General features: G+C 40.4%; 1 long non-coding RNA gene across 1 annotated transcript in view; it reads left to right on the plus strand.

The window, feature by feature from the left end:
* The first annotated feature begins 10247 nt into the window (after nt 1–10247).
* The window catches only part of LOC121922680, a 365925-nt gene continuing 348681 nt past the window's right edge, over nt 10248–27491 (plus strand). Inside the window, exon 1 of the long non-coding RNA XR_006102210.1 lies at nt 10248–10603. This is a non-coding gene — a long non-coding RNA (uncharacterized LOC121922680). The remainder of the gene's footprint in view (nt 10604–27491) is intronic.

Here is a 27491-nt window from a genome sequence, read left to right on the forward strand (position 1 = left end):
AATAATAATAATAATAATAATAATAATAATAATAATAAATTTATGTACTGCTTTTCCAAAAAGATCAAAGCGGTTTACATATAGTTTAAAACCAATTACAAAACACATCATAAAATAGATAAAACCAAGAGCACTAAATACAATATACAATCTAAAAACAGTCATTCAATCAATCAATAGGGTGAGGTAGAGAGTCAATGGGATCAGAGTACATGACTTCATTTTCCAGAGGGGAAGGCTTGACAGAAGCCTCTTTTTAAATGTTTCCAGGGGGGTGATAAGGTGGAGCTCCTCGGGAAGACTGTTCAAGATTTGTGGGGCCGCTACTGAGAAGGCCATCTGGGAAGTAATAACATATTTAGAAGGTGGAATTTTCAACAACTACTTCCCGGTTGTTCTGAATGTGCAGGGCAGATTATATGGGGAGATGTGGTCCCTCAAGTAACTCAGGCCCAAGCCATGTAAGGCTTTATAGGTAAAAACCAACACCTTGTATTGCACTTGGAAGTGAACAGGAAGCCAGTGCAGAACTTTCAGAATAGGTGTTATATGGTCAAACCTGGACGCACCGGTGACCAATCTGGCCACCATATTTTGTACTAACTGAAGCTTCCGGGCTTGGTACAAGGGTTGCCCCATGTAGAGCGCATTACAGAAATCCAAGCGAGAGGTTACCAGAGCATGTACCACCGTTTCAAGGTCCCTTTGGCTCAGGTAGGGTCGCAGTTGGCATATCAACCGAAGTTGATAGCAAGCACTTCTGTCGCATCTACTTGAGATGTCAATTGCAGGGACAAGTCCAGAAGTACTCCTAAACTGCAAACTTTGTCCTTCAGGGGAAGTGTGACCCCATTCAGGACTGGTGGACAAATTTCCTTCCCCTGGGCCTGGAGAACCTATCACCAATACTTCTGTTTTCTCTGGATTCAAACTGAGTTTGTTTTCCCTCATCCCAATCCCAATCACGGGGATTCTGGGCAGCTTACAACAGAGGGGACAATAGACGGTTCCCTGCCCTCAGGCTTACAATCTAAATAGACACGACACAAAAGGAGAAGGGAATGATGTGGGGGGAGGGGATCAGGTCCAGCATTCTTCTCTCCCTCTGAGGCCTGGACCAAGGCAGATGGACAGGAGGGAGGGCTCTTCTTCTTCAGGCTAGCCCTGGTGGAGCTGGGCCTGCCTGATCAACTCCCTCAACAGGCCAGAAGATGACAGTTATGAAGGGAGGAGCCTCTTCTTCCAGGCTAGCCCTGGTGGAGCTGGGCCTGCCTGGTCAACTCCCTCATAGGCCGGAAGATGACAGGTATGGAGGGAGGGCTCTTCTTCTTCAGGCTAGCCCTGGTGGAGCTGGGCCTGCCTGATCAACTCCCTCAACAGGCCAGAAGATGACAGTTATGAAGGGAGGAGCCTCTTCTTCCAGGCTAGCCCTGGTGGAGCTGGGCCTGCCTGGTCAACTCCCTCATAGGCCGGAAGATGACAGTTATGGAGGGAGGAGTCTCTTTCTTAAGACTAACCCTGATGGAGCTGGGCCTGCATGGTCAACTCCCTCACAGGCCAGAAGATGACAGTTATGGAGGGAGGAGTCTCTTCCTTCAGGCTAGCCCTGATGGAGCTGGGCCTGCCTGATCAACTCCCTCATAGGCTGAAAGATGACAGTTATGGAGGGAGGAGCCTCTTTCTTAAGGCTAGCCCTGATGGAGCTTGGCCTGCTTATGCACCTTCGTTCTACGATTTCCCTTTATTTCTTCCTATCTTTCTGTTAGTTCTCTGATCCTGTCTCATTTGGAATATGTCACCATAGGGTTTTCTAGATGAGGAGTTACACAAGGAGTCCCACCTACACTTCTCTGTACACAGTGCCAACAAGTGTTAGCTATGATGTCACCCACCACTACTGCTGCTGCTCAATAGCTGTTTTCCTCCCTATATGGTTCTTCTCATTGTTGTTCATTTGCTTCCCTACCTTATGTCTCCCTGGGTTTTCCTGCTCCCCTCATAATCCCCCCACTTTTGTACTTCAGAGATCTCCCAGTCTCTCTTCATTGTTCTTACAGGATCTATTGCAGCTGTGGCTTCAGGGCTGGGGGTGGAATTTAGCCCTCTTCCCCACCTCTCCCTGTTGGCTCTCCAAGGCTCTTTAAGGATGGGGGGGGGGGGCACAAGATAGCAATAGCAGTAGCAAGTACATTTCTATACTGCTTACCAATGTACTAAGCGGTTTACAGAGTGTAAGCTAATTGCCCCCAACAAGATGGGTACTCATTTTAGTGACCTATGGAAGGATGCCAGGCTGAGTCGATCTGGAGCCCCTGGCTGGTACTGAACTCACAATCTTGTGGTTTTCCTCACCTCTCCCTCCCTTCACTGAGGCTCCTTGAGGATGTTTGTGTGGGGGGCTGATGGCTATAGATCCCAGCAAAGCCTATTTTCGTTTGAAGTGATTTGAGGAGAGAGTTGTGTATGGAGTGGTTCACAGAGCCTACAGAAGGATAACCAGGCCCCAGCTTTAAATTATGATGTGGATAATTTCCCTGGATAATCTATATGTCAGAATCCACATTCATAATTACAGTTCTGGAGTCACTGTTTGGCTAAAAGAGGACTGGGGAACAAGGGTGTAAATCATCCCATGCCTTGTTCTCAAACACAAGAAGGGAAAACCAAAGTTGTTCTCCTGGTCTGCATAAACTGTGTAACTGAGCAAAAATTGCCAAGTATACAATGTCTGCTGCTTTGTTTCATTTAAAAATTGCATTGAGTCAGTTCTTTGCATCCTCTTGAAGAATCAGCTGGTCCTTTTGTTCTTGCTGTGCCTGTATATGTGATTTTATTTCCCAGAGTGAAAAGACATTCATTTTATGCAGAGATATTTTATATAAATTGCAGAAACCTCAATGGGAGAAAAGTGCTCCTTGTCTCATTTTTGTTCTGGAGGCCAGAAATCTTGCAAGGGTGCTGATTTCTTGACAGCTTGTCTTGCTGAGAACAAGTAATTTGGTTATGAGTGCCCAGCTTCCCCTTCTTCTGAGAATGTTCTTTCTGATTCTTATGTTGGAAAGTGATGGTTGTGGGAAGGCAGGGCTGATATAGTTGGATAACATTGTGTGGGGGTGTATGTCTCCCAACTGATCAAGGGGAATAGCACCTCACACTTTCAAATCTCATTAAAAGAAAAGAAAGAACTATGTAGTATTCTGAATCTTCCACCCCTGAGCTTTCTCATGTCCAGTCTTCCATTTTTATAGCCTAGAGCAGTCTAGAAATCTGTTTTGATCATTATTAACAATTGCTTATAATTTACATAGCTCAGTGTAATTAAAAAGAAACAAGGAAGATGAAAGTGAAGTTGTTGTTGTTGTTGTCGTCGTTGTTGTGCCTTCAATTTGTTTGCAACTTATGGCAACTCTAAGGTGAGTTGTTGGGAGTGTATGAGTCTCCCAAAGTCAGCCTATGAGTTTCCATAGCTAAACAGGAAATCGGACCCTTGTCTCCAAAGATTTAGTCCAATGCTCAAACCACTGCACCATGCTGCCTCTGTTTTGTTTACTAGTTCTCAGAAGCTGAGGCCTTTCAAACACATTATAAAAGATTTCCATGTGCCAGACTTCCATCTGAACAACATAATGATTAGTCACTTTAGCTGAAGGACATATGGATGCCTCTTTATCTTACCTTAGGAAAGAAATGGAAAGAAAGGAGTGGAAAGGGGAGAAAACAGTTCTGTATGAAAATAGTAATTGTGCACTTCCTACTTAATTGTGGAACAGAACACATTTTGCCTTAGAAATCCAGACATCTGAGAGACTTACAATGCAGTTTAAAGAAGAGAATCAGTGCAGAAAATGATGTCCACATTTTGAACATGTGCACAACCAGAAATATGTTCATTTAAAAAATGTGCAAAAAGTGCTTTAGTCAGTACAAAAACGTGTCTAAAATTGAATACAATCCCAAATATGTACTATTTTATATATTTCCTAAAATATGCACAAAAATAATACAAATTTCTAGGTGTGTGTGTGTGTAAGACAAAATTCAGTTCAATACAAAAATAAAACATGAATTTTATTGGTGAGGATTTGAAAAATTCACTGAGCATGAGACAGGCAGATTTTCATATCTCTACCTTACTGTTGCAACAGAATGATAAATATTCATGCATGGTCATGAATACTGATATTTATCTTTCTCACAAGCCTCCCTACTTCCTTTGAAAAGCACTTCAAAATTCAGAAAGATAGAAGATGAAACAGAAGTTAAAAGTATGATGTTGAAAAACAGGTATGATAGTAAATACAGACAACAGACGTTATTCTCCTTGTAGCACAATAAAGGGTTGTTCTTGTAGTATGTCTTGGTGGAAAATGCCATTTATCTTGAGCCAGACAGAAAATGGGGACTCTTCTGGCTTCACAGCCACCCTGCATCATTAAACTTGCTGCTAAAGAAGAATCTCAAAGGCACACCACAATCAAATGAGCACGTTATTATTATTATTATTATCATCAATCATTTATATAGTACTTAGTGCATAGAGTGTTTTAGCTTTTTGGTACCTTGCTGATTCTTACAAGTAACCTACAAAGTAGGTCACAATTATGTTCCTTCTGAAGATGAAAAGCTTAAAATGAGAGAATAGTTAGCGCCAGGCCACTTCGCAAACTGGCAAATATATAACCGAAATGTGATGCGCATTGAGACTTTCCTTCTCCATCAGTGGCTGTGGTATATACATGAAATTGTATACAATGGACCTGGGCTGAAAATACAAACTGCCACTAATATACGTCTGTGAGTTTTCAGCCCAGTGAGCATGAAAATGGTGTTCAGTCTCATGGGTTCTCGGGGCAAAAGAATGACATGGAATTCTTGAAAAGACGGGAAAACACATACAAGTGATATTGAGGACAGGAAAACACATGTGATTAGGAAATCTATGTGCTCAATTTTTTTATGTGAGAAGGAGGTTGTTACACTTACAGAAATAAGGGATCTACAAAAGAAGGAAAAAGTCAGAGAAGCAAAGTAAAATGGGCATGGCTCTCCACAGGTATAGTTTTTTCTTTTTAAAAAATGAAAAATTGGATGAAACTTTCAGAGGTAATTGTCTCTTTTGAGGTGATGATGTCTGACAAGTTCCAGACATATAGGTGCAAAGAATTTTGTATCAGAATAGCCTTCACACTTTGATGATTTATTTTAAATATATGTTTTAATTAATAAACTGATTTTTGTGTGAATGAGACTAATGACATCTTTAAATAAAACAGTAAAATACATGAAAGGAAGAAAAGCATACAAATTTAAAACAAGATTTAGAAACCCCACTAATAAGACAAAAATATAGCTCAAATGGTTTTGAAAGCTCTTTCTGCTACAAGCAAAATGAGTGCCAAAGGCCTTCCTGAATACAAAGGGTTTTCCCTGATGATGGAAAGACAAATGGGCTTAGGAAGCTAAACCAGACTTTTTAGGTAAAGATTCTAGAACTTGGGAGCAGCCACTAAGAAAGTCCTCCTCTGTGTCTGTACAAAATGTGCCTCAAAATGTGGCAGGACCAAAAGTCTCCCCTAAAGATCTCAAGAAATAGCATTACTTATGCAGAAGAATAAGTACTTTTAAGTAGCCTGTGCCCAAGGTGTTATTATGTACAAGGATGTCCATAATAACACTTTGAATTTTGTTCAGAAATAGAGGAAGATCAATGAAAGTGTCGTAACAAGAGAACTGTGTTCCTTTTCAGGCATTTGTAATGAAAATGGCGTACCACAAGGAAGTACAGGAATACATGCTTTATTTTTGTGAAAGAAGATAAATAGTCTAGATTTTTATGTGAGGGAAATAATTTTCTTGTCCATACCCTCCATCATGTTTTTTTGGGGGGGAGGGGGGGGGTTTTTAGGAAAAATTACAGAGGCAAACCCCCTACAGATTTAACAAGAATAGTTCAGAGTTCTGATAGATTAAAAAGAGTTTTAAGATTTCTGTTTTCTGCGCAGTTGACATCAAACTCACAATACATAGATAATGAACATAAAACACCCAGTGACAGAGGCAAATGAGTTTGAATATCCAACACTTTCCAAGCAAGTGTCCAAGATTATATGCTCAGGTTCCACAGACTCTACCAGAATACTTTTTAAATTTCTGTTCTAGAGAGAGAGGACTAGCAAACAACACTGAACACCATATCAGGCCAGCAATATGTTATGGCAACATATTTTTTTCCAAAGCACTCGGACTGGAGAATACCAATTAAATGATTCACTGTGGTCACAAGCTAGAGAGCTCTGATTCAAACTACACCTCCCACTTCTCACTATATATACTTTTTTATAGTAATAATTTGTTTTATTTATATACCGCTATTCCAAAGATCATAGCAGTGAACAGCAAGTAAGCTAATTAGCAAGTAAGCTAATTTGCCCCCAACAGTCTGGGTACTCATTTTAGCGACCTCGGAAGGATGCAAGCCTGAGTCGAGCTTGGGCCCTTTTGCTGGTCTTGAACTCGCAACCTTGTGGTTTTGAGTGAATGGCTGCAGTACAGGCATTTAACCACTGCGCCACCAGGGCTCTTTTATAGAAAGAGTCAGGGCAATTTTATCTGGTTTTGAATCCCTTCTCCATCTTTGAGTCCACCCTGAATTGAAGTTTTAGTGAATCTTCAAGACTGCTTAGATTCAATTTTGGTCCACTAAGGAGGAGCCCACATTCAGTTTGGATCCCTTTCACATTACACAGTTTTAGTACTTTGATACCACTTTAACCACTGTGGTTCCAAACTAGGAATTCCTACAATTTGTAGTTTGGGGAGGCACTATAATGCTCCAGCACAATTGGACCTGTGCTATAATAGTGTAGCTATGGAAGTGCTATAATAGTGTAGTGTGAAAGAGATCTTGGACAACTTTCAAATCAACCCCATTCATCCAAACCTCACACCTACTGTAATGTAAAGTATATATTATAAGGTACACTTTATATTGCAGTATACATTGTGTAATTTTATGCATACCTTGCTATATAACAGGTTATCTCACTGGCTCTCCTGCCTAATAATATCATGACACTCCTTGCTGGTTCAGTTTTAAACGGCTCTTTTGGACCTTCTCTCCTTCACTGATTGCATTCAAACATACATAGTCAGCCCCAGCCCCAGAATGATACTAGTTTCAACAGCTCATTATATGTGGTTGTTAATTATGCCTTCTGTTATGGCCTCTGATGAGTACATTTGTGGATGGTGGATCCCCAAACTTACAACACTGCAAGCAGAAAAAGAAGTGGGAAGACCTTTCATTAAAAGCTGAAATGTTGGCATTTGTGCATCTTTGGCTGTACATAAGAGGTTGGAACCATCTGGCTCTCCCCATACTTTTGGACTGCAAGTCCAAACAGCTATATCCAGCATAGTCAATGGTGAGGAGTGGCGAGAGTAGCAGTTTAGATACCCCAGAGGCCCATATACAGTGGGCTTTTGATATTTGCTGGGGTTTGGTTCCAGGAACCCCCCCCCCCCATGGATACAAAAATCTGTGGATGCTCAAGTCACATCATATACAGTGGCATAGTAAAATGGTGTCCCATATATAAAATAGCAAAATCAAGATTTGCTTTTTGGAATTTATATATTTTCGGGAGTATTTTCAGGCCATAGATGGTTGAATCCTTGCACAAAGTATCCATCAGTATGGATATGGAGTATTTTCAAGGCATGGATGGTTGAATCCATGGATAAAGAATACATGGACTATAATTGCCAGCCCTGCGTTGCATCTTCTGTCATATAGAAGACTCTAAAATATTGCACAGATTCATATTTTCAATTTATAGCTTTTTTATTTACTTGACTGGAATGGAACTTATCTGCTTAAATAATATAAAATGTTCCTGTTTTCTTTTTACCTCAAAAATGCAATTTGGGGTCTGAGGGAATCACATGCCTCTATTCTTGCAAGTGCTTTATTTATTCCCCATATCTTATTGTTCTGGCAGGCGTGCAATTAATCCTATTACAAACTAATGGAGTTACACTGGGATTACATTGAAATACTTAGTGAGCCAAAAGGTTCCACACAAAGTCTTTCTTTTTTTGGCACAAATTCACTCTAAACTGCTTTTTGCCACTGCCACCTACCCAGTCCTTGAATGTAAAACATTTTCTTTTAAAATCAAGTTTTCCATTGGCTGGCCACCATATTCCATTTTTTAGAAGGACAGAAATTCTGTTAATAGTTTGTGTGTCACCAGATAATTATTGACTTTTTTTGCCTACTGAGTCCCCAAATTTACAAGGTGTTTTAAATTGTGGGCATTGGAAACAATTTGGGAAGAACAGTCAAACTGTTTGAAAGAAAGCATGTCCCACATTAATAATGAAAAAATCATCTGCAGCCATAAAATACTTACACAGCTTCTAGGAAGGATTTTACGTTAGGGGTTTTTCATACCACAAAACTAAAAGGAGTTTAGGTGTAGTATGATAGCCATCAGCATGATACCTTTACCTTGCTATACTCTTTCAAAATGTTGTGGAGTCTACTTTTTAGAGTTCTTTAAACAGAGGCTGGATGGTCATCTGTCAGGGCCACTTTGATTGTGAGTTCCTTCATTGCAAGGGGTGGATTGGATGGCTCTTGTGGTCGCTTCCAATTCTATGATTCTTTGGCCTGTTACAGACTGCCAAAATAAAGCTGCTTCAGGTCTCTTTGGAAGTATGCTATTTAAATGATGCATGGGTCCTAGGAGTCCAGAGGTCGCGCCAAAGCCACACTCCATTCCTAAGCACTGGAGTGCAGCTTTGGTGCAGGTTCCAGATTCTTAGGATGCATGAATCATTTAAACAGCATACCTCCAAAGAGACCCGAAACAGCTTTATTTTGGCAGTCTGGAACAGGCCTTTATTTTATAAACTCTTAACTGTATGAATCTTAATAAGAAAAACATTGTCAATATTGGCTTTTCATTGTCAGCTGACCATTATGATTGTGGTATTTGGGGTCTAAACTGTATAAGTAGCCCATCTGATTTATAAATAGCCAATTGCTGTAAAAATAGCAAAATAAGTAAAATAAAATAAAAAAAAGTTAATTAGCCAGTTCCAAATAAAGTAGGTTCACTGAATGGACCAGGTTTTCATAAGTGTATATTTACTATTCAGCAACTGATAACTAATCATTTGGGCCGGGATCGGCTATTGAATTTAAGCTGGGGTGTGAATCGTGTGGCCCTCCAGATGTTGGAACATCATTCCCAGTATTCCTTGACATTGACTATGCTGGCCAGGACTTCTGGGACATACACTTCAACACATGGTTTAATATCTCATGATTCCTACTCCTGATTAAACCCAATATATGAAGACTACCCTTCATGTCAGAAATCAAGTAGAACTTTCTTAGGAGAGGTCCCCTTAGAGCTAATCCACACGGAATAAATAAAGCAGTTTGACACCACTTTAACTGTCATGGCTCCATACTGTGGAATCCTGGGATTTGTAGTTTGATGATGTAGTTTCATTCTGATCAGTCAGAGAGGTCTGGTGCCTCACCAAACTACAAATCCCAAGATTCCACAGGATAGAGTCATAAAAGTTAAAGTGGTGCCAAACTGCTTTATTTATGCAGTGTAGATACACCCTTAGTGTTCTGCACCAAAGAAAATATTTTAAAACAAGTTATCTCTTTACACTTTACAAAGCTTCATTGCTTCTACATTCTTTAGAAGTGTCTGAGTGATGGGAAACCTGTCTGTCTGTTGTCTGTCTGTCTGTCTGCCTGTCTGGAGCATACACTATGCCCTTCACATCAGCTTCTGGAAAATGCAGGCGACTATGATACCATAGTTTTCAGAGAAGAAAAAATCCTTTCATTGTTTTCTGTATATATATGTGTACATACACACAGACAGAGGACATGGCCGAGTCAGTTAAATATTTAATGAGGAGAAAATGTCATTCATCAGTGCCAGTTGGCTCAGCCCAATCTGACATGGTGATCTGTTCAGTTTTAGAAATAGGAACTAAAGAAAATCCATATTGCTCCTGTTATAAAGTTAAAATGCTTGTTAGTGACCCAGATTTCAAGAGTAAAAAGAGCTTTTAATACCTGGCAGGAGCTCACATCTGTATGGGGAAAAATGGTAAGAACATTTGATCTATCACACTGAGGGTGTGACAGACAGCTTTGCGCTCTGTTTCTTTCTCTCTTTCCATCCCTCCCTCCTTCTCTCTCTATACTTGCTTTGCTTAAAGACAGCTGAACAGAGAACTAATTTTAAAATGAACAGGATTTCTGGATACCTATGCTCCAAGCTTTAGCTGCCTGCTTTGTCCGTGTGCCCTAACTGTGTGGTTCCTTGTTGTGGATGCTGCAGGAAATCCGTGCATTTCACAGTTAATCCCAGTGAAGAGACAGGGAATGCTCAGTGGATAAAAGGCTTGTAGTCCCAGCTGGGGAAAGAGTTCCATTATCTCCCAGCTGCATAGACATTCTGCACAGCTTTGGTTTTGCCTGGATGAGCAATGGGGCTTTCTCAGAGCATGTAACAGTTTGGTAGAAAACTGTAAAGATCCGGAGACAGTTTGACTGTTAAAATCTGTAAGTACAAAACTGGGTTGTTGCAATGTGAAGCATGCTGGAGGGAAAGCTGCATTTCTTTTGTCTCCTCACCCCCTACCCTCCCCGTAGTGATTTGCATTGGCATGAAAGATACAGAATGTAAAGGGAACTTAATGTCCTTCTGTCGATCCTTTATCTCTAACAGTTGTCCATGCTGATTTTTTTAAAAAAATAATTATTATTATTTCCCCAGTGTAGTTCATTTATTTTGCCATGTCTGTGTTGAATCTGTGTTAATACAAAGGCAAAATGTTCTAAGAAACAGTGCTCCTAACCTGTCACAGGTATAGACATATTTCTTAGTATATTTTGGGGATGGTTGTGTGGATGTCTATGTGTGTGTGCATATGTGGTGCAGTTAATGGGCAATACAGAGGATGACAGTGCTAATTCTGGCATTAGCTCATATTAAAAAGGCAAAGAAGAGCATTGGTGGTAGCTCTCATTTTCCAGAGTTTCAGCATTTGCAATAAATAAATAAATAAATGCATAATGAACATCTATGTTCTGTAGATTTCAGTGAGTCTTAAGAAAGAAGTTTTTGCAGGGAGGGAAACAACCCTTGATGTAGTCCAATTTTTTTTTTAAAGTTAGATTAGGAAAAGATTCAATGATCAAGTCTCAAAGTTCATCTGTATCTGTGTTCTTGAATCACAGTGCTATTTCAGACACTTCATTTGTGTGGTATACCAGTTGTAAAGACCTTGTTTTACGTTGTGATGAAAAGTTGGAGAAGCTTCTAGGTCAAGAAACTAGCACTAAATTAGGAATGTGTGCATGTGTATATTTCATGCCCAAAGTACATGGAATGCTTAACAAAGGGATTTGAGGTTTTTCTAAATGTTTGTAAAGGTGTGGTTTCAGGCATAAGATGCATGTTTATATAAGCTTGCTTTTTAAATGAAACATTTAGTTCACAGTGCTACTCCCTGATGTAATAATACATGAACCATCCAAGGCCAAATCGATGTTTCTTTACACTGCTATAATCTTGTTGAATCTTATACTGATTACTGATGTGTTCCTAAGTTTTGTCACTGTAACACAAAAACTACACTTAACTTTCAAATATGGGTAATCCAAAGGTATGACATGTATGTGGAACAATGAGGAGAGTAGTGTGCATACATAAATCTTTGGAGTTCTATATATTACAGATATAATACAAATTTGTATGATAGTATAAAGTAATGCATTTCTTGCTATATTCTTCTTCAGTCTTATCAGTCTTCCAACATAAGAGATGATACAGGAGAAGAACTAAAGCAGTCTGCTAAAGACAGACAGAGACTTCACCACTGAATTATCCAATTGGAATGCTATGCATGAAGCCAACAAAGCCAATATATATCTTCATCAGCAGAGGCAGTTGGCTCTGCTTTGGTGTTCAGTGGCATTATATGGTTATTTCAAGACTGTTCTACAAAGATTCTTAGAGATGTCTGCGAATGTGTGCAGAAACACAGACATAAGCATTTCAAATCTCTGTTAATGAAAGGTTATTTGCTACTATACAGAAACATTTATTGTTTCTATAGGTTATATGAACTGGCAAAACTGACTGTTGTCTTCCATTCTTTCTCCTACCTCTCTTTGTAACCTCATAAAACCTTATCCAAAAGGCCAGGGGTCCTTCCCAACATATGGACCAAATTGTATGGGGGCTGTAGTGAAATGCTGAAACTACTGATGAAAAATTCCTATGCTTGGTTTCTTGTACAGGGGCCCTTGTTATTCACTGGGGTTTGGTTCCAGGACCCCCCGTGGATACCAAAATCCATGGATACCCAAGACCCACTATAGACAATGGCACAGTAACATGGTGCCCCTTGTATAAAATGGCAAAATCAAGGTTTGTTTTTGGAATTTATATATTTAAAAAAATATATTTTCAAACCGTGGATGTTTGAATTCGTGAATAAAAATCCATGGATAAGGAGGGCTAACTGCAATTTCCCCCATTAAGTTTGGAATGCCATCTGAGGAATTCAATGATGATCACATGGTCATCTAGGACAGATGACCACACACTCAGAAAGGTGCTCCTTGCCAGTGGTCTGTTGCAGAATGTGGCAGACCATGGCCTCAAGATCATGATGTCTGGACTCCACAATATCTTTATCAATGACTTTGATAAAGGAATAGAGTGCATGCTTATCAAATTTGCAGATGACACCAAATTAAGATGAGTAGCTAATACCCCAGAGGAGAGGATAAAAATTCAAAATGACCTCAATGGATTCGAAAGCTGGGCCAAGACATAACAAAATGAATTTCAACACAGAGAAATGTAGGATATTATATTTAGGCAGTAAAAATGAAATGCACAGATATAGGATGGGGGACAACAGTAAATGTGAAAGGGATGTAGAAGTCTAAATAGACCATAAGCTGAACAAGAGTCAGCAGTTTGAAGTGGCAACTAAAAATGTCAATGTGATTTTAGGATGCATCAGTGTAAATACTGATGCATCAATGTAAGGTCGAGGGAAGTAATAGTGCCACTCTATTCTAGTTTGGACAAACCTCATCCAGAATATTCTGTCCAGTACTGAGAACCACAGTTCAGAAAGGACATTGACAAGGTGGAGCAACTTAGGGAGTTGGGTACATTTAGCCTGGAGAAGAGAAGACTAAGAAGTGATATGATAGCCCTGTTTAAATATTTGAAAGGATGCCATACTGAGGATGGAGGAAGCTTATTTCTGCTGCTCCAGAGACTAGGATACAGAACAATGGATACAAGCTACAACAAAAGAGGTTCTACCTGAACATTATGAAGAACTACCTAACATTAAGAGCTGTTTGGCAGTATGTGGTGGAGTCTGCTTCTTTTGAGGTTTTTAAACAGAGGCCGGATGGTCATCTGTCAGGAGTGCTTTGACTGTGTATTCCTGCATGTCAGGGGTTTGGATTTGATGGCACTTGTGGTTTTTTCTATCTCTATGATTCTGTGATTCTATAATTCTATGACTGATCTCCTACTACTGATGAGATTCATTTACTTCTCCCAGAGAGTGTTAAAACTTAAGAAACATTTATATCTGAAGTCTAAAATTAGATGCTTGTAGGGGAAAATTGTTTGACAATATGGAATAATTCTGTCTGTTCTGAAGAAACTCAAGCTGGGTGCAAAAGATATTAACAACTATAGGCTGATGGCTAATACCTCTTTCCTGGAAAAGTTGCTGTTCAGTGCCAAACATTTAGATAGAAAAACATTTTCTGGATTTATTCCTATCAAATTTCAAGGCTCAAAAACAGAGTTTTAGAACAGAAACTTGCTAGATCAGCTTGGAGGGTAACATATGTTGAGAAAACAACAAGGGAAGCCGTGTCCTTTTATATTTCCATGTACCTCTTTGTGGTTTCAGTATCATCTCCCATGGCTGCCTAGGATGGAAACAGGATGTATTGATTTGAAATGGATTTTCTACCACTGTCAGTGTAGACCTGATACTCTAGTAGGGGTGTAAGTCTTCTTTTATTTCATTGTTGAAAAAATCAACAAGCAATTTTCACAATTGTCTTCCTGCTGTGAGAATGTCTTCTAAAATCACAGAGTTTTTGAAGACTATTTGAAGTTTGGTACTCATCCTGCACAAAATCTGCACTTGGGATTTTGCACAGAAATTTCTATGCAGGAAACAGCTTTTTCTGTAAGGGAAATATTTCTGTACAGTGATATTATGGACAATGTTGGGCAATGCTACATGGACAATGCTATATTATTTGCTTTATCCTTCCTCTGAAGATGTCTGAATGTGATTTCCCAAGGTCTGTAATTGAACAGGTATTTGAACCCTGGTCTCCTGAGTTGTAATACATCAAACTGGTTCTCTAGTCCATTGTAGGTAAAAAGCAAAGTTTGCTTCTTGAAAACACATTTGCTTGTTACTGCCATACAAGGGGCTGAGTGATTGTCCCATTTTTATGAAATTAAGCCCCTCAGAAGTCTCACAGAACAGCTCTACTTATTATATGTCTTCACGTTTGACTTATGGCAGTCCTATCATAGAGGTTTCTCCATGGGCATTTGCCATTGTCTTCCTCTGAGACCAAGAGTGTGAATTGTCTAGTGGGTTTCCATGGTTGAGCAGGAATTCAAACTCTGATTGTTCCTTCCTGCAAGTTTGTATTCTAAAAAAGTTAGAACACAAATAAAAAAATGGAGGGGAAATAGGAAAGAAGTAGTATTTCAGGAGAGCTCTGGTGGGATGCCTTCCCTTTCTTTCCCATCTCCTTCTGTTATAGTCTGTTGGAATAGCTACAGATCCTCTTCCAATAATTAGTTTCTGAATGATTAATTTATTAACTGGATAGCCAATGAATCTGTAACCACACTATGGCTATAAACAATCTTAACACAATAAATAATCTTTATTTCTGGAACCACTGGGAGTAATGCAATGATCCCAGTATGGAGAACACTTGACATAATTATATACAAACTTGTTGGCATATATGTTTGTGTATTTCTGCCCATAATTCTTTAGTAGAGAAGGGCAGGACTCACAAAAAGATATTCCTCTTTAAATCTAATTCAAATTGGCTGGCACACAATATGGCCTTATGCCTCTTGTGGGGGGGGGGAGAGGGCAGGAGACACAGCAGTCACTAAAACATCTGTTTTCACCCCTAGCCAACATAGCTAGTGGTGGAGAATAATGGGAGTAGCAATCTCAACCTGTGGAGGGACATAGATTGTCCTACATCTACATATGGGAATTTTCATTCATTCCTTTTTCTATATGCATCTCCACTTTGACAACCCATGCTTCTCCAAAGATGACTTGAAGGCACAAAACACACACACATCTTTAGAATCATAGAATCATAGAATCATAGAGTTGGAAAAGACCACAAGGGCCATCCAGCCCAATCCCCTGCCATGCAGGAAATCCAAATCAAAGCATCCCCAACAGATGGCCATCCAGCCTCTGCTTAAAGACCTCCAAGGAAGGAGACTCCACTACACTCCGAGGGAGTTTGTTCCACTGTCGAACAGCCCTTACTGTCAGGAAGTTCTTCCTAATGTTGAGGTGGAATCTCTTTTCCTGGAGCTTGCATCCATTTTTCCGGGTCCTGTTCTCTGGAGCAGCAGAAAACAAGCTTGCTCCCTCCTCAATATGACATCCTTTCAAATATTTAAACAGGGCTATCATATCACCTCTTAACCTTTTCTTCTCCAGGCTAAACATCCCCAGCTCCCTGAGTCGTTCCTCATAGGGCAAGGTTTCCAGACCTTTCACCATTTTAGTTGCCCTCCTCTGGACATGCTCCAGTTTCTCAATGTCCTTTTTGAATTGTGGTGCCCAGAACTGGACACAATATTCCAGGTGGGGCCTGACCAGAGCAGAATACAATGGCACTATTACTTCTCTTGATCTAGACACTATACTTTTATTGATGCAGCCTAGAATTGCATTGGCCTTTTTAGCTGCCGCATCACACTGTTGACTCATGTTCAACTTATGGTCTACTTGGACTCCTAGATCTCTTTCTCATGTACTTTCATTCAGCAATGTGTCTCCCATCCTATATCTGTGCATTTCATTTTTCTGCCCTAAGTGCAGTACCTTACATTTCTCTGTGTTGAATTTCATTTTGTTAGCTTTGGCCCAGCTTTCTAGTCTATTCAGATCATTTTGAATGTTGGTCCTGTCCTCTGGAGTATTAACTATTCCTCCTAATTTGGTGTCATCTGCAAATTTGATAAGTGTGCTCCCAATTCTGTCATCCAGGTCATTGATAAAGATACTGAATAACACTGGGCCCAGGACAGAGCCCTGTGGGACCCCACTGGTCACTTCTCTCCAGGATGAAAAGGAGCCATTGTTGAGCACCCTTTGGGTTCGGCCGGTCAACCAATTACAGATCCATTTAACAGTTACTTTGTCTAGCCCACATTTTACAAGCTTGTTTGCAAGAATATCATGGGAAACCTTGTCAAAGGCCTTACTGAAATCAAGATATACTATATCCACAGCATTCCCTTCATCTACCAAGCTGGTAATTTTATCAAAGAAAGAGATCAGATTTGTCTGGCATGACTTGTTTCTCTGAAACCCATGTTGACTTTTTGTGATTATGGCATTGCTTTCTAGATGTTCACAGACTCTCTGTTTAATGATCTGCTCTAGAATGTTTCCTGGTATTGATGTCAGACTGACTGGACGATAATTGTTGGGATCCTCTTTTTTTCCCCTTTTTGAAGATGGGGACAACGTTTGCCCTCCTCCAGTCTGCTGGGATTTCTCCTGTTCTCCAGGAGTTTTCAAAGATTATTGACAATGGCTCCGATATTACATTTGCCAGTTCTTTTAATACCCTTAGATGTAGCTTATCTGGTCCTGGAGACTTAAATTCATTTAGATTAATAAGGTGTTCCTCTACTATCTCTTTACTTACTCTGTGCTGAAATTCCCCTATTCTGTCCTCTGCTCCATTATCCTCAGGTTGAGCAGCCTTTTCTTTTTCTGAGAAGACTGAGGCAAAGAAGGTGTTGAGTAATTCTGCCTTTTCTCTGTCTTCTGTTAGCATTTTGCCATCTTCTCCACGCAGTGGCCCTACTGTTTCCTTCTTCTTCCTCTTGCTGCGGACATATCCAAAAAAGCCCTTTTTATTGTTCTTAACCTCTCTATCAAGCCTGAGTTCATTCTGCGCTTTAGCTTTTCTGACTTTACCCCTACACATGCCTGCTATTTCTTTGAATTCCCTTTTTGTGATTTCCCCCTTTTTCCATTTCTTATACATGTTCCATTTCAAACTTAGCTCGGTTGAAAGTTCCTTAGTCATCCATCCTGGTTTCTTGAGACACCTCCCATTTTTCTTTCTCACTGGAACTGTTTGAAATTGTGCCTTCAGTATCTCTCTTTTGAGAAACTCCCAAAGTTTCTCAAAAGAGAGATGAGAAGGAGGACAGGAAATAGAAGGAAAAGCAGAAGATCATGCACTAGGACATGGGGCAAGGGGAATGTTTGGGATACTAGATTCCAGACATTTTGCATGGAAATTCTCCAGATGGGAGCTGAAGTTCAAAACATCTGAAAAAAATTCTCATATCTGTACTAGGCCATAGAGTCCATTGTCTGGCTCAAAGCAGGTAGAAAGTATTTGCATTTGATTTCCTAAAACCTGTATTAAGTTCCATTACATTAGGAGAGGGAATCACATGGCCCTCAAGGTGTTGCTGAACTGTAACTCACTTATTCCTTACCATTAGCTATGCTGGCTATGACTAATGAAAGTTTCTGTCTAAGAGCATCTTGAGGGCCATACAGCTCCCAGCTTTGGCTTACACCTTTAAAGGGGATATTTTTGCTATAGCTTTAATGTAGTTTATATGTTAGCTAGGCAATAGTTATTAAAGTTTCTTGTCTTCTCCTAAGGTGGCTGGTTGAATTGCACTAATTATAGATGAACTGAAGTTTTCAGTATAAGTTCAGCCTTTCAGGATTATGCACTGTAGCCATTTCCAATCACATTTGGATAAACTAAGTGGGTATTAGCATTGTTAATGAAAGACGTCTTCCTTTTCCCTGGCCTATGCTTTCTAATTCCCTGACTAATAAATCAGTCAAATCCCATTCTCTCATGCTCTCTGTTACATTATCTCTTCCTTACCCACATGCTACAATTTCCTGTGAATTCTCTAAGCAAAAATAATTCCAGCCTACTGAATAACTTACACCATGGGTAGCCATACATTCATAGACTCCTCACATTCTTTCAACATTTTGGTGTCAGAGCAAAGAATATTATTTTTAATGTTGGGAACATGAACAAAAAACAATAATGGGAGAAAGAAACAAAGAAAAAGCATGCAATGAGGAAAAATAATATATATCCTTAATACATTTTATCTTAAAATGATTTATTTCCAATTTAGAAAAGGGGAGAAGGCTTAAGTGGTACATAGGATAGACTGCTGTATTTCACCATTTGGTAGTCTTAAAGCTATAATAATGGAAAATTTTTGTATACCTTCATCTTATAAATAATTCAACACAAGCTCAAATCATTGGCCACCCCATGTTTTCAGTATCTATAAAAGTCAAGATCATGAACATGAGTTGACCTAATTCACGCTCCATTTTCCATCTGGTTGCCCTTGGGCTGGGGTCAAGTGCAGGTTACACTACATGAAACATCTGCCATGCCTCTACCTCATCATGAGCTGGAAAGCTTATCATGAGCTGGAAAGTTGTCTGGCCTGAAAGATTCACTGCAATGATGTTTGAAAATGGAGAAAATGGAAATTTACTTGTACACAATAATACAAGTTGAATCCTAGAACTAAAATTCATCTTAAAAAGCAGCATCAAAAATTATGTTAATCCATACAAAAAAAATTGGTGCATTTATCGACTGGCTTATATGAAATATTGTGTGATTGCAAAGAGTCTGAAGCAAAGGAAATTCAGAGACTGCAGACCTCTACTGCAGCCCACTGTATCCTCCAAGCATCTACTGGGGGTCAAGAAGATGGTATGAAATACAAATAGATCTGGTGGAAAGTACGAATTGGCCAGAGGTAACTTGCAAGAATGGACATTTTGCTCACTCAACCTGCTTCCATTATATTGTACTGGAGCCAATGTTCCCAAATTACCATTTTGTATCTCTGTAGAGATGAAGTTCAGCAAAATCCTATACATGTTCAGATAAGATTGATTGAGTTCAAGGGGATCATTCCTGGGTGAGTGAATATATCTCTGTCCTAGGACATTAAAAAAACACCTTATCTGGGATTGTCAACATCCATGTATTATGAAGAAATTGAATTTGTGAGATAAAAATGTTGTTATACCTTATATGCATTATTTAGAAACAAACAGTGAAACATGCACTGATTAACTATGAAGGAAGAATGTGTGCTTTTATCTAGTGTATGTTGGATTATTACTCTGGATACTAGGATCTAATTCTCCACTTAGCCATGAAATTTACTGGATGATCTTGAGCAAATCACATGCTCTCAGCCTCTGGGGAAAGCATTGATAAACCCCTCTAAACAAATCTTGCCAAGAAAACCCCTCCAGAAAGTAGCCCAGAAAGATCATTAGGCACTGATTTAGGCATTACCAGGTATGAAAACTGGAAACAGCAGTAATGGGAGTGACATCAAGAATGAACAGTGAACAGAAAGCACTGTCATCAAACCTGAATGAGTGGAAAGGAAAACACCTGAAGCAGACTTTGGAAAAGAGTTGAAGCTTGGATATCAGCTTCTGTACTAAACTGAAATCTACAGTTAGAAAACATCTATAGTGTTCCAACATATATACTACTTGTACCCATCAGAGGAAAGGGTACAATTTTACTTATCAAACCCTCAGTCCAATCTTATGAGATAAATGAGTGAAATTTAATAGCAGCATTAGTTTATGGTTGAACAGGGATAGGAATTAGAACTTCCACAACCCCTGCACACCTGCAGTGTTACCACTACATATATAACTTATGAACATAGCCTGAAAGTAATTTTTTGCATAATATTTTTAATAATTTTGTGCACAAAACAAAGTTTGTGTACACTCAAACATGAGAAAGCAGAGGTGACACTACCTCAGCCACCCATGAAAATGTTTTTTGTTTTGGAGTATTTCAGATTTTGAAATTATAAATAGCCTGTATAGATGGTGCCAGATGAAATTGTTGAAAGAGAGCATTTTAATATCAGAGGACAATCACTGAAAAAGCCCTGTTGCTTATTGGGTTTCAAACCAGGATTATTCACAGCAAAGAATGATCACAGAATCGTAAAATCATAGCATTGGGAGACACCACAAGGGCCATCCAGTTCAAGCCCCTGCCATGCAGAAACTCCAATCAAAGCATACATAAAAGATGGCCATCCGGCCTCTGTTTAAAGACCTCCAAGGAAGGAGACTCCACCACCCTCCAAGGGAGGGTGTTCCACTGTCGAACAGTCCTTACTGTCAGGAAGTTCCTCCTAATGTTGAGGTGGAATCTCTTGTCCTGGAGCTTGCATCCATTGTTCCGGGTCCTGTTCTCTGGAGCAGCAGAAAACAAGCTTGCTCCTTCCTCAATATGACATCCCTTCAAATATTTAAACAGGGCTATCATATCCCCTCTTAACCTTCTCTTCTCCAGGCTAAACATCCCCAGCTCCCTAAGTCCTTTCTCATAAGGCATGGTTACCAGATCCTTCACCCTTTTAATCACCCTCTTTTGGACATGCTCCAGTTTCTCAACATTCTTTTTGAATTGTGGTGCCCAGAACTGGACCCAGTATTCCAGGTGGGGCCTGACCAAAGTAGAATACAGTAGTCTAGACACTATACTTCTATTTATGCAGCCTGAAATTGCATTGGCCTTTTTAGCTGCCACATCACACGGTTGACTCATATTCAACTTGTGGTCATGATCTTGGACTCCTAGATGCCTTTCACATGTAGTTTTTTTAAACCAGGTGTCCCCCATCCTATATCTGTGCATTTTGTTTATCCACCCTCAGTGCATTACCGTACATTACTCTGTATTGAATTTCATTTTGTTAGCTTTGGTCCAGCTTTCTAGTCTATTCAGGTCATTTTGAATGGCGGTGTCCCATCCACATGGGTGCCAACACCTTGATTTAAGCGATGTGCAACATATAGACATTGCTGCTGCACATCACTTACATCATGAGTGTGCCATTGGCACACTTGTGACATCTGCCCAGCAACCCAAAAAGAACCTGATTTTTCTGGGTTCTTTTTGGGGTGGAGGGACATCGGGCAGTTTGGCTGCTGCGGCGTCCCTCTGGAGGGAAACAGGCCACCACCAGCCTGCCCTTTTGGGGCAGTCTGTCCCAGGCCAAAATTTCCAGCACCCAGTCCAAATTAGTTCTCTTGCTGCAGTATCAAAATCATCTGTAGAAACAGCCCTCTCTAAAATACTGATCCCTGTGACTTTTGCTGTAATGTCATGGTTCTGTTCTCTCTCTCTTCTTAGAGAAAACCTATGCCAGTCCTTTATTATGCATCTACAAGGCTTTCAGCTTATCTGTTTCACTTTTGAACCCTGAGTTTTGTGGAACATGAACAGATGATTAAGAAGTGGATTTTTGTTGTTGTTTTCCTTTGTTATTTTTCTTTTCCTTTGTTTTTCCTTGTAAAGAGCAAAAGTGATTGCTCAGGTACTGTAAAATTAATTGCCCCACCACAGTCATCAAAGATAATGAAAGACTTAACACCTCACTTCATTTTAATTGCCATTCAAAACTGCTTTTCTCCTTCATGCTGCTTTGGTATATGGAGATTAACAGAGCACCATATATCTCATGATCCCAGTGTCATCCAGATGCTTATAAGCATACAATGTATCCTATCAGACATAAACAGCACAAACCTCAAGGCACCCTTTCTGACAAACCAATATGATTTTCTAAGTGGGCTAAGAATACGGGATGCACAAGCAGGAGTAAAGTGTTTGAGTCACTGAAAATCATGGAAAATCTACAGTGTGTAAATTCTTTTAAAATTAGGTATAAAGTAGTTGTTCCAGCATGGCATAGTGGTTTGAGTACTGGACTATGACTTCGGAGACCAGGGTTCAAGTCCCAACTTGAACATAAAACCTTGGGCAAGTCACACACTGTCAACCTCAGGGGAAAGCAATGGCAAACCTCCTCTGATCAAATCTTGCCAAAACCCCATGATACGCTGTTTTCTTGGCAAGATTTAGTCAGAGGGGCCTTAGGGTTGCCATAGGTTGAAAATGACTTGATGGCACACAGCAGCAGCAGCAGCAGTAGTAAATCAGATCTCTTCAACCTAGCCATATCATCACATTATACTGAAACAAATCCCATCTGATTTTGGTAGCAAGGATGGTTCTGCACTGGTAAGCATTCAATGACCTCTAGAAAAGGCTGGTAAGGAGGAACCTCCTGACAGTAAGGGCTGTTTGCCAGTTGAACAAACGCCCTCGGAGTGTAGTGGAGTCTCTTTCCTTGGAGGTCTTTAAGCAAAGGCTGGGGATACTTTGATTTGGATTTCCTGCATGGCAGCGGGTTGGACTGGATGGCCCCATGGTCTCTTCCAACTCTACGATTCTGTGAATCTATGGCGGGTTACACACCGCCATATTAGTACGCGACGAGCGCGTACTAGGGTTAGGAAGGGGCAGTGCTTCCGCACACCCCTAACCCTAGTACGTGCTCCGCACGCACAAAATGGCGGTGGCCGTTCCACACGGCCGCCACCATGATGGCATCACGAATGCGCTGCCATTGCTCCGCGCGAGGGCGCTTAATGCACCCTTTGCGCGGAGCAGGAAGGAGCTCTGTTTTGGAGCTCCTTCCTGATTTGCATCACTGGGCGCAACCTTCAGATGGCTGCACCAGCGACGCAGAGGAGAAAAGGGCCAAGTGGCCCCTTTCTCCTCCTCCCCGCTGCCACCGAAGCGGCCTTTTGCCGCTTCCCCGCGGCCCGGCAAGCGGCGGATCAGGGCCTCAGTGGCTGCCATTCTGGCCACTGAGGCCCCGATGCACCGGGGAAAGGGGCGGGTACAGGGAGAATTCTTTGCCCACGTGGACTCCGCCGCCAAGGACAGAGCCCAGGCGGTGAAAAAAGCCTTGCCTCAGCGAGGATTCTTTCCCCACCTGGGCTCCACTGCCAGGGATGGAGCCCAGGCAGGGAAAGAAAGCCTCCCTGAGGGGAGGATTCTTTGCCCGGCTGGGCTCTGCCACCAAGGACAGAGCCCAGGCAGGGAAAACAGCCTTTCTTCTTCTTTCTCCTCCTCTGCATCTTCCTCTTCTTCTTCCTCCTCTCCTCCTCCTCCTCCTCCTCTTCCTCCCATTCTTCTTTATCTTCTTCCTCCTCTTCTTCTTCTTCTTCTCCTCCTCTTCTTCACCTCTTCCTCCCCTTCTTCTTCCTCTCTACTTCCTCTTCTTCTTCCTCCTCTTTCCCCCTCTTCCTCCTCCTCTTCTTTTTCTCCTCTTACTCCTCCTCTGCTTCTTCCACTCTTCCTCCTCTTCTTCCCCTCCTCCTCCTCTTATTTTTATATTGTTTTTCCTATTCTTTTTCCTTCTTTTCTTCTTTCTCCTTCTCCTTCATTTTTCTTCTCCCCCCTTCTCCCTCCTCTATTGTTGTTGCTGCTGTTCTGTGTGCCTTCAACTCCTTTCCAACTTATGGCAACCTTGGTTATGCCATAAGCCTCTGAAATATGTAGGAAGCCATGTCAAATGCCCAAATGTGCTGTTGTGTGTTTTGGAATGGGGGGAGGGGGGTGTTTGGCCAGAAAGGGAAGTACATTTCTGCCATCTGTCTAGGAATAATGCCAAAATGTCCTCCATTTTGATCATGCCTAAGAAACATGCATTTATATTAACATTTTTTTAAAAATCCTCGGATTTTTTTGTGAGCCCTCCAATTTTAAAAATGTGTCCTACATTTGAAAATGTTGTCCTACATTTGTCTTGGTTTGTCCTGGTCTTGACTTATGGCAACCCTATCTTAGGATAAAATTGAAATCAATGCACGCTTCATCTGCAGTTTTAATAATAAATTATGGATTGTTGACCATTACATAATTTGTGAGGAAATTGCTTTGTTGTTGTTGTTAGTGTCTGAATAACAACAAAGAGCATAAACCTATACATATCTTATAAGTAAGTCTCAATAAGTTCAATAATAGAATCAAAGGATCATAGAATCGTAGAGTTGGAAGAAACCACAAGGGACATCCAGTCCAACCCCCTGCCATGCAGGAAATCCAAATCAAAGCCTTCCTGACAGATGGCCATCCAGCCTCTGTTTGAATACCTCTAAAAAAGGAGGTATTCTGAGGAAGTTTGTTCCACTGTCGACAGCTCTTACTGTCAGGAAATTCTTCCTAATGTTGAACTGGAATCTCTTGTCCTGTAGCTTGCATCCATTGTTCCGGGTCCTGTTCTCTGGAGCAGCAGAAAACAAGCTTACTTCCCCAGTAAGTGATTATAGAGTTGTATCCTATATGTCCTGATTTTCTAAAGTTATAGCTTATGTGACTAGGGCATAACAAACAATAACCTTTATTATGTTATACATTAAATTACCCTTTAAGTATGTCATTAATCATGTTGCAACAGTCTAATTAGACCAAAATAAAGAGAAGGGAAAAGCACATCTTGATGCTACAGTGAATCGATATAGTTGTATAGTTATTTTTTCTCTTTTGCTGTCCTGCAGTTGTTAAGAATTTTCATCTTAGACAACATAGTCAGTGGCCAGGGATGGTTGAAGTTGGTATGCAAGTCATCTGCAAGACATTGTACGAGCTGTGTCGCAGCCCTTACCACACTGCTTCCTTTTTGAGATGTGTGGGTGCTGAGATAGCCACACGTCATCAATATGTCCCCAGAGTGGCAGTGCTGCTCAAAAATGGCACCGCCCACATGTACTAGGGCTTGGGAGTGTACTGTTGGTGCACGCTCCCGAGCCCTAGAATTGCTACTGCCACGCCATAAAGTGCCCGTATGTATCAGGCCATAGATTCATTTTTTGACTTATTTTTCCCCTAAATTTCTGAATAACACATTGTCAAAGAGAAATTATCTTGTATTTCCTGTTCCGTAAACTAAAACCAGCTTAAAACTTGTTTCACTATAATTAGGCATTGTTCTACATTACGAAACCTCCCAGTTTATCTATGGTACTGAAGGAAGACAAGTGACATTTTCTTTTACTTGAAGGAACACCTTCTCCCGCTCCCACATTGAGACCAGCCTTAGCATCCACAATTGCACACCCACCATTGAGAAGAATTGGAAATGAAAGTATGAAACGCAGGGCTTTCTTAGGAATCATGCAATGTATGTGCTATTTTATCCTGACTGAAATAAGCATAGCCCCATCATTTCAGGCCTCAAAAGAGTATTTAAAGACTGGCTTGTTTTGAATCACTTTCTATGGACAGCTATGTATGCTGTGGTCTTCGAAAGGCTTGAAGAACGCTTTTAGCTATTGTTAATGGCTGCTATTTTCATAGATAATGGTAGTCATCAATTTTATTGTGGCTGGATTTTACTGTTATATAGTGGTTCTGAAGTTTACTGTACTAGATTTGTTTTGATGACCTAGCAAGACTTATAAGCCATCTTATGAGGATGTTACTCAACAGGTAGCCAGCAAATCCTTTATGTGTGTGTGTGTATATGTGCATGTGTGTTGTTATTGTGTTTCTTCAAGTCAGTTCTGACTTATGAATTGTAAGGCAGATCTATCATGGGGTTTTCTTGGCAGGTTTGTTCATAGCGGGTGTGTTATTGCCTTCCCTAGAGGCTGAGGTGTTTATCACACTATACTCTTATAGTGCTACTATTCCACTTTGACTGCTCTAGCTGCCTCCTGTTGCATTCTGGGATTGGCAGTTTTAAGGAGGGGTATTAGAATTCTCGGCAGAGAAGTTCTCTGGCTAAGAATTCTAAATACCCCTCCTTAAAACTGCCAATCCCAGAATGCAACAGGAGGCAGCTAGAGCAGTCAAAGTGGAATAGTAGCACTATAAGAGTATAGTGTGATAAACATCTGAGAGTGGGTTCCCATGGCTGAGATGAGACTTGAACCTTGGTCTGCCCTTCACCAGAGTAATGTATCTGGTGAATCTTCATGTCTAACATAGTAATTTATCTGGGGAATCTTCATGCCTGCGCCATCCTGAAAGGGACATCTGTTTATAACTTTTTAAATAACTCTTTGGTAAATTTAGGTAAAGAACAGGACAGAATCCCCAGGATAGTCCACACTTTAGCATGAACAAGTATAATTTTGAAAGGCAAGGTTAAAACTAGTAATCTTTAAAACACATCAGAGCATTTCTCTGTGTGTTGTATTGTTGTACATTCAAAGAGTTTCTTACCTATGGTGACCCTAAGGCCTTATTATGGGTTTTTTTTTCTTGACTTCTTCCTCCACAGACATGTATTCGACCTAGTTTGTGGGATGAGGCCATTCATCTGCCTCACAATGATGCTTGTGGTGAAATTCAAATAGAAGTCCTATTAGCCAGATATGAGCCACTCATACATTGCATTGAAATGGTTCAGTCTAGAGTAAGGATAAAAGAAAACCTGGATTTTCTTTTTTTTAATCATCAAAAATGTGTTTCTCAAATGTTGGGAAACCCTGATGAGGGGAATCCTGGACTGATGAAAATCTTTATAGTACAGCAGATGCAGCCTTTCAATCATGGTGTGTGTGTGTGTTTGCAGAAGACACATAGTTTTCAAAGACTTTCTTACAGTAGAGAAAAATGGCTAAAATTACCCATTGTTTCCATTGAGAACAAAATTAGCAAAGAATTACATCTATAGTCAAAAGATAAACAGGACAAGGAGAACTGTGGCTTGGTTATTTCTGTTCAGGAAGTGTTATTGCTGGGCTACCAGCCTTAGCTTTTATAAAGTGTGTGGATGTTATTTGGGGCATTTATTTAAAAAAAAAAATACATGAAAGTGCAGAAGGATAGGGTCCTTTTGGTTGCTTTCGTACTGCAGAAATAATCCAGGTTGACACTGCTTTAACTTCCTTGACTCAGTGCTATGGAATCCTGAGATTTGTAGTTTGTTGTGGCACCAGAACTCTCTGACAGAGAAGGCTAAATGCCTCACAAAACTACAAACCCCAGAATTCTATAGCATTGAGCCAAGATAGTTAAAGCAGTGTTGAACTGTGTTATTTTTGCAGTGTAGATGCAGCCTTTGGCTCAGCTCTCTTATACTGTATATAATATGGCACTGTTTGAGGCCCTTTCCTTCCTTTCTCTTGATGTCACTCAGCCCAGCATGAAAAATTGTCAACCCCCAAAAGTTATGCTCAGAGCCAGTGTGGTGTAGTGGTTTGAACATTGGACTATGACTCTGTAGGCTAGGGTTCAA

Source organism: Sceloporus undulatus, chromosome 2, assembly GCF_019175285.1.
Source record: "Sceloporus undulatus isolate JIND9_A2432 ecotype Alabama chromosome 2, SceUnd_v1.1, whole genome shotgun sequence".
NCBI classification, from domain to species: Eukaryota; Metazoa; Chordata; class Lepidosauria; order Squamata; family Phrynosomatidae; genus Sceloporus; species Sceloporus undulatus.